The sequence below is a fragment of the Phacochoerus africanus genome, chromosome 7 (assembly GCF_016906955.1).
Source record: "Phacochoerus africanus isolate WHEZ1 chromosome 7, ROS_Pafr_v1, whole genome shotgun sequence".
Taxonomy (NCBI): Eukaryota; Metazoa; Chordata; class Mammalia; order Artiodactyla; family Suidae; genus Phacochoerus; species Phacochoerus africanus.
The window spans coordinates 37,480,976-37,493,030 of record NC_062550.1 but is presented as its reverse complement, the minus strand read 5'-3'; the positions used below and the strand labels follow the sequence as shown (position 1 = coordinate 37,493,030).

General features: G+C 37.2%; 1 protein-coding gene and 1 pseudogene across 2 annotated transcripts in view; one reads left to right on the top strand and one right to left on the bottom strand.

Moving 5' to 3' along the window:
• The window catches only part of FRS2 (fibroblast growth factor receptor substrate 2), a 125,977-nt gene that overhangs the window by 23,548 nt on the left and 90,374 nt on the right, over positions 1 to 12,055 (bottom strand). The window contains exon 1 of one of the 2 annotated variants that reach the window (XM_047787181.1): positions 5,992 to 6,119. The exons of the other annotated variant lie outside the window; for it this stretch is intronic. The gene's annotated coding sequence lies outside the window, so the exon portion shown is untranslated. Of the gene's footprint in view, positions 1 to 5,991; positions 6,120 to 12,055 lie in introns of those variants that run through there. 2 annotated transcript variants of the gene reach the window in all.
• Positions 497 to 864, top strand: LOC125130396 (nuclear transport factor 2-like; annotated as a pseudogene).

The following is a 12,055-nucleotide window of genomic DNA, read 5'->3' as shown; positions in this document are numbered from 1 at the left end:
CAACTATAATAAAAAAAACTTAAAAAATCAACTATATTTTAATAAAAATTTTAAAAATAAAAGTATAGATGAATGGATTAAGAAGATGTGGTATATATGCACAATGGAATACTACTTGGCCATAAAAAAGAAAAAAATAATGCCATTTGCAGCAACATGGATGTAACTAGAGATTCTCATACCAAGTGAAATAGGTCAGAGAGAGAAAGACAAATACCATACAATATCACTTACATGTGGACTCTAAATATGGCACAAATGAACCTATCTACAGAATAGAAACAGACTCACAGACATGGTGATAAAACTTATGGTTGCTGCGGGGAGGGGGGAGTGGGATGGACTGGGAGTTTGGTGTTAGTAGATGCCACACTATTCCATTTAGAATGGATAAAAAACAAGATCCAGTTGGTGGTAGACTGCACTAAGTTGCTGCTGGAGCTGCCGCCATCATGCCAGCCCCTCGGGTCTCAACAAGGCCAGGTGATGCTCCAGAATGGGAGATAAGCCAGTTTGGGGGCAGACTGGATCCAGCTTGATTCAACATTACTATCAGTTATTAACATTACTAGTTGATAACGAGAGAACCAACTAGGTGCAATTTATATTGCTGCGTCATGACTTACATGGGAAGGACAGAAATTCCAGGGGAAAACTGCCATTGTGGAGAAACTATCTAGCCTTCCATTCCAGGACCATCAGCCCACACCAGATAGCTGCATCATCAGCATGGTTGTGGGCCAGCTCAAGGCCAATGAAGACCCCATCATGGGGTTCCACCAGATGTTCTTATTAAAGAACATCAATGATGCTTGGGATTGCATCAATGACATGCTCAGGCTTGACCTGCACGACTTCAGCTGACCTCCTCCTAGCCAGGCACTCATGCTGTTTCCTCCTACCTCCTCCTCCCGATACTATTTACACTCCTCCAGATGCTCCCAATGTCACACACAAATGAGCAGGGTCGAGGTGGGAGTGGGTGCAGTGCACTGCTGCTACCGAGGTATTGCATCTGACAGGAGAAGTTTGTGTTGTACCAGTACATGTCTTGGAAAGACTTAAGTAATGTGAAAGGTTGTCTTTTTTATTTTTATTTTATAAATCTACTGACAAGCTGCTCTAGTAACTCAAAGAAGTGAAGGAGAAAGCAGATGCCTCCTTACCCAGACACTGATTTATTCGGATGTTTCAATGCCTCGTGATACAATAAAATCACGAAATTTTTCTTAAGTTAAAAAAACAATACTAATAAAAACCCAAAATCCTACTGTATAGCACAGGGAACTATATCCAATCTCCTAGGACAGACCATGATGGAAAAGAATATAAAAAAGATTGTGTGTGTACCTATATACACACATATAGTTACTTTTCTGTATAGCAGAAACTGGCACATTGTAAATCAACTATTACTTTAATAAATAAAAATTTTTAAATAGTCTCTTTTGTTTGATATTAGTATAGCCACCCCATCCCTCTTTTGGTTATTTTTTGCATATAATATCTTTTTCCGGAGTTCCCGTCGTGGCGCAGTGGTTAACGAATCCGACTAGGAACCATGAGGTTGCGGGTTCAGTCCCTGCCCTTGCTCAGTGGGTTAATGATCCGGTGTTGCTGTGAGCTGTGGTGTAGGTTGCAGACGCAGCTCGGATCTGGTGTTGCTGTGGCTCTGGCGTAGGCCGGTGGCTACAGCTCCGATTAGACCCCTAGCCTGGGAACCTCCATATGCCGCAGGAGCGGCCCAAGAAATAGCAAAAAGACCAAAAAATAAAAAATAAATAAATCTTTTTCCATCTTTTCACTTTCAATTTGTTTTTGTCTTTGGTTCTCAAATGAGTGTCTTATAAACAGCATATAACTGGATCGTATGTTTTTATCCATCTGCCAATCTGCCTTTTGATACTGCTAAGGAGGGAGGGCTTTCTTCTGTCATTTTGCTTTATGTTTTATCTTTGTCCTTCATTTCCCACATTACCACCTACTACTGTGTTAAGTGGTAGCGAAATGTTTAAATTTCTTTTCTCATTTCCTTTTGGGTATATTCTATGGCTATTTCCTTTGTGGTTTACCATCGTGACTACATTCAAAAATTACAAAGGGTCCTATTTGAATGTATACCAGCTTAACATCAATAACATACAAAAACCGCTACTCCATTACAGCTTCACCCTCACTCCTTTTAGTACCAATGTCACAAAACTACATCTTTATACAGTGTGCCCCCAAAATGTAAGCTAATAAGTATTTTAAATGCATGAATCTCTTAAATTATATAGAAAATAATCCTAAATTGAAGTTACAACAATAAGAGTACCATCACAAATCTGTGTTACAATAGTACTAACTTTTATAATTCCCTTTGCATTTACCTTTACTGAGAACTTTATTTCTCTGTGATTTCATTATTTTGTCTAGCGTCCTTTCGTTTCAACTTGCAAAACTCCCTCGTGCATTTCTTGTAGGCCAGGTCTAGTGGTAATGAATTCCCTCAGCTTGTGTTTACCTGGGGATGTGGAATTTCCCAGGCTAGGGGTCGAATCAGAACTGCAGCTGCCAGCCTATGCCACAGCCATAGATAGCAACACTGGATCCAAGCCACATCTGTGACCTACGCCACAGGTTGCAGTGACACCAGATCCTTAACCCACTGAGCAAGGCCAGGATTGAACCTGTATCCTCATGGAAACTGTGTTGGGTTCTTAACCCACTGAGCCACAATGGGAACTCTTATGAAGCTGTTTCTGAATGTCCTAGTCTTTCACGTCAGGCTCCCAAGAGGGGAAAAAGGAGAAAAATGAATGGCGCAAAAAAGGGGAACAGTATAATTGAAGTATAGGTATACAATATTCTGTCAGTTTCTGGTGTACAGCAACAGTAGGATATTGTTGTTTATTTGATTTATATATAATAGATTGTATCTGCTAAACCCAAACTTTTAATTTATTCCTCCCCTACCCCTGCTCCACCTTGGCAACCACAAGTCTGTCCTCTATGTTTGTGAGTCTTTTTTCTGTTTTGTAGCTAAGTTCATTTGTGTCATATTTTATTTTATTTTTTCCTTAGTCTTTTTGCCTTTTCTAGGGCTGCTTCCCGCACGCATGCGGAGGTTTCCAGGCTACAGGTCTAATCGGAGCTGTAGATGCCAGTCTATGCCAGAGCCACAGCATTGCAGAATCTGAGCCGCGTCTGCGACCTACACCACAGCTCATGGCAAAACTGGATCCTTAACCCACTAAGCAAGGCCAGGGATCGAACCCACAACCTGATGGTTCCTAGTCGGATTCGTTAACCATGCACCATGACAGGAACTCCTGTGTCATATTTTAGATTCCACGTGTAAGTGATATCATATGATATTTATCTTTTCCTGACTTACTTAATATAATAATCTCTAGGTCCATCTACACTGCTACAAATGGCATTATTTCATTTGTTTTTATCGCTGGGTAATATTTCATCGTATATATGTACATCTTTATCCATTCATTTGTCGATGGACATTTAGGTTGCTTCCATGTCTTTTAGTTATTGTGAATAGTGCTACAACGAATATAGGGGTGCATGTATCTTTTAAATTGGGAGTTTTGTCCAGATATATGCCCAGGAGTGAGATTAATGGATCATGTAAGGGTACCTCTCTAAATCTACTGGAAATCGCCTCAGCAGGAGGAGGAGGGGTTTGCAACAATGGGGTATATGCAACAACAGCTGCCCACCTCTTTGTCTGCACCTCTGTGAAGAGAAGCAGCAGTCTATGATCCAAGTACATACAGATCCCTGATATTTGGAGGAGAGGGTGTTTTTTTTTTTTTTTTAAACCTACCCTGGCTCCAAAAGCTGGGTGCCAGCTGTACATGGCTGGCAGTAGGGGATGTCTACAATTTACATCTGAGCCTTCTCCTAGCAGTTGTAAATCTTCAATAACTGCAGAGTTCCAAAATAGTTACATCAGATTCTGGCAGTGCATTTGATGTCTAGGTGGGGAGACAGATTCTTGCTGTTTCCTACTCCATCTTTTCAGAATCCTCTCTAGGCCTCTTTTTGGGGTATCAGTATATATTCAGTTTCATTGTTTTAATTACTTTATTATCAGTGCCAAAGTATTGTGATGTTTTGGCTTGCTTTTTACTGTTTTTTCAGTGCAAATATACAGCATATCAATTGTATCAGGGATTAAAAGACTTTATGTGCCTCATTTAAAAGGAAATTTCTAAAAAGAAAATACGCTCCAAACAACTGATAAACCACAGCACTCCTGGAATGAAAACACAACCCAATAAATTAAGGATGTCCTGCCTTTGTGACTTTGGAACATAAATGCTTTAAATACTCTCCATGACTTCTTAACCCTCTTTGGTAAATACTCTCTATGACTTCTTAACCTTCTTTGGTTTCTTCCAACTAGTGGAAGGCTCAGAATTGAAAGGTGATTGGGAAGTAAAAAGAGGGAAGATAGTTATAGCCAGTACACAAAGCTATAATCTTCTTATAACATGGATGTTTTTTTCTATAAAACAAGTGTATCATCAACTATGAGTTTATACTCAAGAAGAATAAAATGACTTTACCTGGAAATTATCAAAAAGCTAAAAATTACATTAAGTAAAGTCTACTAACACTCTTTTCTTAAAAAAATAATAGACTGATTTTAAAGCTCCTACTGCATACCAAACATAGATTCATTTGGATTATCTCAGTCCCTGCAACCACCCTATGAGGTAGGTACTATCACTATTTCCATCTAGCAAATGAGGAAACAAAGGCTTGAAGAGGTTAGATAGCTTTTCCAAAGTTAAGAGCTGATAAACAGATGAGCCAGAATTAAATTCAGATCTAACTCCAAAGCCCAAGCTCTTATTAATTAATACATATAAAAAGCTTAAAACGGTGCTCAGCATATAGTAAGCATATAATAAATATTAGCTATTAAAATAATAATAATTCGTTATAAAACAGTATTATATGTCTTTGGTAGTCGGTCAAAATTTCTATGCCTAAAATTTCTCATTTATAAGATTAGGATACCTATTTCAGAGAGTTATTGTGAAAACCAAATAAATTCTGGCTATAAAGGAATTTAGAAAAATATACAGTGTTTAAAAAGACAGGCATTATTATATAACCACTACATGTAAAATCCTATTTCTTATATCACAAAAGAGCCTTTTGCACTGTAGGCACAAAAGCCTAGAATTTAAGCACCATCCTCATAACAAGAGTTACATTAATGAATATAGTAAAGCTGTCCTAAATTATTCTAACATGATTCTTTCAGAATGACAAGCAAAGAGAACACTGAACTCTACTGACTAGCATGATTATAAATTTGGTGCTAACTAACACAGAGGGTGAACTGGATTTTTACTACATTAGTTCTGTTCAAATACAGCCAGGACAGAATATCCATAGTTAGAAGCATAGCAATATAACTCTATACTTTGGGCACAGCTAAATGCAATATTTAATTACATTAAGACAAGAGAACAGCATTCAAAAGCCTTATTTTTGTGTCAATGGACTGGTTCATTGTTTTTGAACTACTGAGTAAATCTTTTTTTATTGATATGCCTTAGTTTTCTGTTTATTCTTAACACTGCTAAGGATTTTTTGTTGTTGTTGTTATTTATACTATCCTAAGGAAGAGAAGTTAAAAACAACAACAAAAAAAAGCTAAAAGGGAGATTCTCAGTACATTCTGCTAGTCACTAAACCAAAGCCATTCTGTGAAAAGTAAGGATACATGCCACACAGTTTCCTTAGCTGAAAATTTAAAACATACATGTACAAAATAAACCAAAAAAGTAGCCAGTATTTTTAAGCATCCATCCATGAATATGGTTGTATCTGTATAACCCTAAGTAGATTTTCCTCCTTTAAGTTTTTTAATTCGACCATGGTCGATGTTGGCGAACCACTCTGTAATTAATTCACAACCCTACATCCATTCCCCCTTTTTTAACTCTCAAAAAAATCAATTACATTACTTACAAATCACTTCGATATCTGGTACTTTATTTTCTGGAAACTCTTTATGTCTAATCTAAATTCCTTGCATTGCAATTTAAACCAGATTCCTCTCATTTTTGTTTTCTCTGTAAGAGACAAGTAAAACCAGGATGATCAAGAAAGATTAAGCACATGCTTATGTGTATTTAAACTGCTATCAATTCATTTCCCAATGGATAAACAAAATATTAATAAAGTAACATTTATTTCAGACATAGTTTTTGAATTAGCTAACAAAAGGTTACTTAAAAAATAAAAATGATTTGTAAACAGCTATTAATATTATGGAGAAAATTAAAAATGACTTCATTCCTTTTTCTATCTACACATTAAAGCATTCAACAGTGGTATTTTTTTGAACACCAACTCTCTTTGCCAGGCACTGAGTTAAATGTTAAAGAAATAAAGATGACATACACATTCCCTGACTGCAAGGAGCTCACTGTTCAGTAAGGGAGACAGACAAGAAAAAGAAAACATGGCAGAGTTACATACAGATCCATGCACCAGTGCTATCAGAACATTTAACTCAGAGCAGAAGGAGAAAGAAGCGATAAGGGAGCTTCCTAGGGAAGGTGATCACTAAGTCAAGTCCTAAAAAGTGGATGGGAATTTGCTAGGGCAAGGACAATCCAGATCAAGAAGAGAATATAACTAAAGCACAGAAGCCTAAAAGAACATGGCAGGCTCCAGAAGCAAGTGGTTCCTTAAAGGTGGAATGTAGGGTATGCATGGGAAAATAATAGGATAGGCAGGAAGGTAGGTTCCTCCCATTTTATGAAGGACCAGTTTGCACTGCTAAGGACAGTTCACGTTTTCCTTTACAACCTTACAGACATCACTAATGACCTACCAAAATACTTTGCTATAGAAGCAGAAAATCTAGAATACAAGGAGAACATCAGCTCCTAAGAATAACATTAATGGTGTTTTACTATGACGCCTCAAGTCTAACCTGTAAGTCACAACATCATAAACATAAACATTCTCCTAACAATTTTCAGATCTACAGGGAATGTCATTCAAGATGAACTGAATCTCAGACTCCCCTTTCTTTCTTTCTCTTTTTTTTTTTTCCTGGCCACGCCCATGTTCTGGGGCCAGATATCAAACCCAAGCCATAGCAGCAACAACACTGGATCCTTAACCTACTGAGCTACCAGGGAACTCCAGATTACTCCCTTCCATTTCTAGAAAATGTCATCCATTTTAACCTCATATTTCACACTGAATTAGACAAAGTCACTTTCAAGCATGCATTCTGGTTTTCAGGAACAGAAATCCAAGAATCTATATGTCTCTTTATTTATCATCTATCTTTATATTAATCAAGATTGTGTGTGTATGTGTGTATTTAGCAAATACTGAGAAAATGGTACTAAAATGGCTTATGATACAAAACACAACCTCTACCTTTAATAACACCAGTCATAATTCAATCCTGGAATCATCTACCATCTTGAAACATTCTTATACAATTAAATCTGGGTGCCCATAATCTCTGCCCTAAGATATAAAAATACACCTACAGATGTGCGAATTCAGCAAATGAGTCATTCTACTTCAGTTAATTCAATAATGTAATCCGTACCAACAGCAACAACCCCAGCACATTCAGTCATAGGAAAAAAACATCATTAGCCTTGGGAGCTCCCAAAGAAAGTCTTAGTTTGGGTACTCTATATGTTGTAATATAAAAATATGTTCAAGGAAATCAAATACTGTCCTCCGGTAACATCATGGGTAAACAATCTAAATGACAGATCATGTAGCTCTCTCCACTAAAAAGTCACAGATTGCACCAGAGAAAGAAGATATGTGATTGTGAGGTACCAGTAAAAAAAGTACAGGTATTCTCCAGAAAGCATCTATCATTAACTTTGGAAATTGGAATGAATACATATATTTGATCTTATAAAAACAGTGCATTTGGGACTTCCATCATGGCTCAGTGGTTAACGAAACTGACTAGGAACCATGAGGTTGCGGGTTTGATCCCTGGCCTCACTCAGTGGGTTAAGGATCCGGCATTGCTGTGAGCTGTGGTGTAGGTTGCAGATGCGGCTCAGATCTGGTGTTGCTGTGGCTGTGGCGTAGGCTGGCAGCTATAGCTCCTATTCAACCCCTAGCCTGGGAACCTCCATGTGCCAAGGGAGTGGCCCTAGAAAAGACAAAAAAAAACAACAGTTCATTCAGTGTTCTTTAAAAATTATACATTGGAATTCCATATTTACATTCTTCAACTCAGTTATTATCTCCTTTTTTGGCCACACCCACAGCATGCATAAATTCCCAGGCCAGGGAGCGAATCCCCACCACAGCAGTGAACTGAGCCATAGCAGTGACAATGCCAGATCCTTAACCTGTAGGCCATCAGGGACTTCCTCGGTTATTATTTCCAAACATTAATTCTTATAACTGTTTCATGTTAGCCAGTGATTGTTCAACCCCCATAATAAACCTCTAGTTTATAAATTTACTAACAGACAGTAGTCCCCTAGCAGGGACTGAAGCTAGCTAGCATAATAACTATTTAACTTACGAGGTTCTACTAAACTAACCAACAATAAAAGGTAAAATCTAAGTATATTTTCCTTAGTATGATATACATGACAGTTCTTTTTTTTTTTTTTTTTTAAGCTTTTTAGGGCCACCCTGGCAGTATGTTCCCAGGATAGGAGTTGAATCAGAGCTGAAGCCGCTGGCCTACACCACAGCCAAAGTAATGTCAGATCCGAGCCTCATCTGTGACCTACATCATAACTCACGGCAATGCCGGATCCTTAATCCACTGACCAAGGACAGAGATCAAACCTGTGTCCTCATGGATGCTAGTCAGATTTGTTTCCGCTGAGACAAAATGGAAACTCCTACATGACAGCTCTTAAAAAGCATTTGGTTTTATTCTTTAAAACAACAAAACAGTAAAAGCAAGCCACTCAAACTTCAATTTCATGCTAAATAAACAAATTATTCAATATCAATCCAACTACAAACATCAACAAAGCACTACAAGAAATACAAGAAAATCTCTAGGCATCTTCACTTTTTATAATAGTATGCTTAACCTAGAACTAAATAAATATTAGTCAAGAATGACAGAAAAGTAAATAAAAAGATAAATTTTTTTTTGTCTTTTTTAGGGCCGCACCTGTGGCATATGGAGGTTCCCAAGCTAGGGGTCTAATCAGAGCTACAGCTGCCAGCCTACACCACAGCTCACAGCAACGCCAAATCCTTAGCCCACTGAGCGAGGCCAGGGATCAAAGCCACAACCTCATGGCTCCTAGTCGGATTCGCTTCTGATGTACCATGATGGGAACCCCCAAAAGATAATTTTAAAAAATGAATACATAAGTGTATAAGAGGAATATACTATAAGGTGGTTATTATCATGCTTTTCTCTTTTTTTTTAGGGCTGCACCTGCAGCATACGGAAGTTCCTAGGCTAGGGGTCAAATCAGAGCTGCAGCTGCCAGCCTACACACACCACAGCCACAGCAATGCATGATCTGAGCCACATCTGCAACCTACACCACAGCTCACAGCAATACCAGACCCTTTAACTCCCTGAGCAAGGCCAGGGATCAAACCTGCATCCTCATGGATGCTAGTCAGGTTTATTACCATTGAGCCATAATGTGAACTCCGTATCGTGCTAGTTACCACACTCTTATTAAAAGCCTAAATATTGACTATGTATATAGAAAATGTACATACACATTGAATTTGCTCAAAATACGCTAAGCCAAATGCCACACAACTCTAAAAACCTCTCAAAACAAACTGCTCATGACTTTCTGCATTTGCCTCAATCTAAAATGCTCTTAAATTCTCTAAGGAAAATAAACTTGATAATTTATTTTCTACTTTTAGAGTAATGTATTCAAATTACTATTACAGGGTACTCATCTAACTCAAGTATCCCACCAATAAAAATGTTTGATGTGTGTTTTCTAACACTCCTAACCTTCACAAAATGCAAGAAAAGAAAAGGTTAACCAGAAATATTTACATCAAAGTACATATCCATTTGATGAACTGCTTGGGGTCATTAATAAGCACTGCTTAAAGAATATTTAAAGACAAAAATATTTATAGTATAAAATTTAAGCCAAAAAAATGTAATACAGTATTCTGGAATGAAACCTGGAATAGAAAAAGACATTAGTGCAAAAACTGAGGAAACTAAAGTCTGCAATTTAATTAATAGATAAACCAATGTTAATTCCTTCGTTTGACACGTGTACTCTAGTTATACAAGATTAACATTAGGGAAAGCTGAGTAAAGGATATATGAGACTTTCTGTACTATCCTTGCAACTTTTCTGTGATTCCAAAATTGTTTTGAAAAATAAAAAAAGCTTTATTTTTAAAATGACTTTGTATGCCCAGTAGCAAGTTAGAGAAGATTCTCATTTTAAAAAATAACACTTTTATTTATTTTTCTCTCTCCCACCCTTAAACAAGACACATAAACCCGGGGGGCGGGGGGGGGGGAAGACTGGATTAAAACATCAAAACGTTAACACTGGTTCACTTGGTAATAGGGTAAAAAGCATTTTTCTCTTTATATTTTCTATAGTGTGAATTGCTTTTACAATCAACAATAAATTGTTAACTAAAGAACATACGAATCAATATTTAGTAAATAAAGGCTTCTTCAAAAAGAGAAGCTATAAATGTCTAAAAGAGCCAAAAGGCAGACAACATACAAAACAGGTTAGGGCAGAAGAACACAGTGCCCAAGGGAAATTGCCGGGAGAATTTAGGTAGGCAAAACCTAATTAGTAAGTGCTGAAAACCTGCCAATACACAGAACTTAACATCTACTCTTAGGCTAAATGTGCTCACAGCCAACAACGTTATGCTCAGAATTCATGTCTTAGGGGAATATCCTAAAAGGCCCCTAACACTAAGGATTTATGGAGATACATAGCTCGGGTTTATTCCCAACTAAACTAATGCAGTTGGACATGCACCAGTGAGAGCTTCTAGGACGACTTCAGGACGACAATGTATTCTCTACACTTTTCTACTTCTTTCTTCACTAACACCTTCCTATAACCTATGCCTGGTCTTTAGCCTAAGACCCCAAAATGACACTCTGATTCCACTTAGGAACATGGGTTGAGACCACTGCAATAAGAGAATCAAATCCTATTTCAGAAGTCTGACAGGTGAATATCACAAAAATTTTTCAGATACTTTCAGGAAAAAATATGTTCTGACAACCTCCTTAAGCCATTAGCGGAGCAAAATGAATCAACAATAAATGTTCCCCAATCAAAATAAAATATACTTGTCCCCAAAAGAAAGCGCCAGTGGAAATCAGACAGAGTGCACTTTGATAAAGAACTTCTTACAACTGTAATTGGGGTGATTTATGTATGTCAGGCTGTCTGCCTCCTGAAATAGTTCCACATGGCCAGTTCTGGGTTTTGTGTTGTTTTTTAAAAATAGATTTTAATTCTTACTTTGTTTATAAGTAAGAATTAAAATGAGAGTAGATACTACAGCTGACAGTAGATACTACAGCTGTCACTTTATAAGCATGTATGTGCATTTTTGTTTGTTTGTTTATTCTTTTGAATCCTCGTGGATTCTGTAATCAGACACCCATGCCTATTAAGAATAGGTGCAAAATAAGGCTCTCTACTCAGGGAGAATGGAATATTTTGTGTTAAAGTACATGGTCTTTACTTTATGAGCTTAATAGCCATTTTAAGCATCAGAAGTCTCTTCTGCTTACTTTCCAATTCTTGGTCATGTTTAAAAAAAAGCAGAGAGTACTAAAAAAGTGACTCTCAAGAATACAGACTGCAATATTGTAACTGTTATTACTTTTAATACAAATGAAGATATATACTGTTTTTGTCAAAACCAAGAAACAACTGTTTTTTAAGACTGATATTTTATGTATCACCAAGAAACAGAAATTGTCAATCAAACTCCGACATGCCACTGAATATAAGATACACCTAAATTTCAGGGAATAAAATTGGAAAATGTCCCTTAGAATCAATGAAATATAGTATACAGTCAA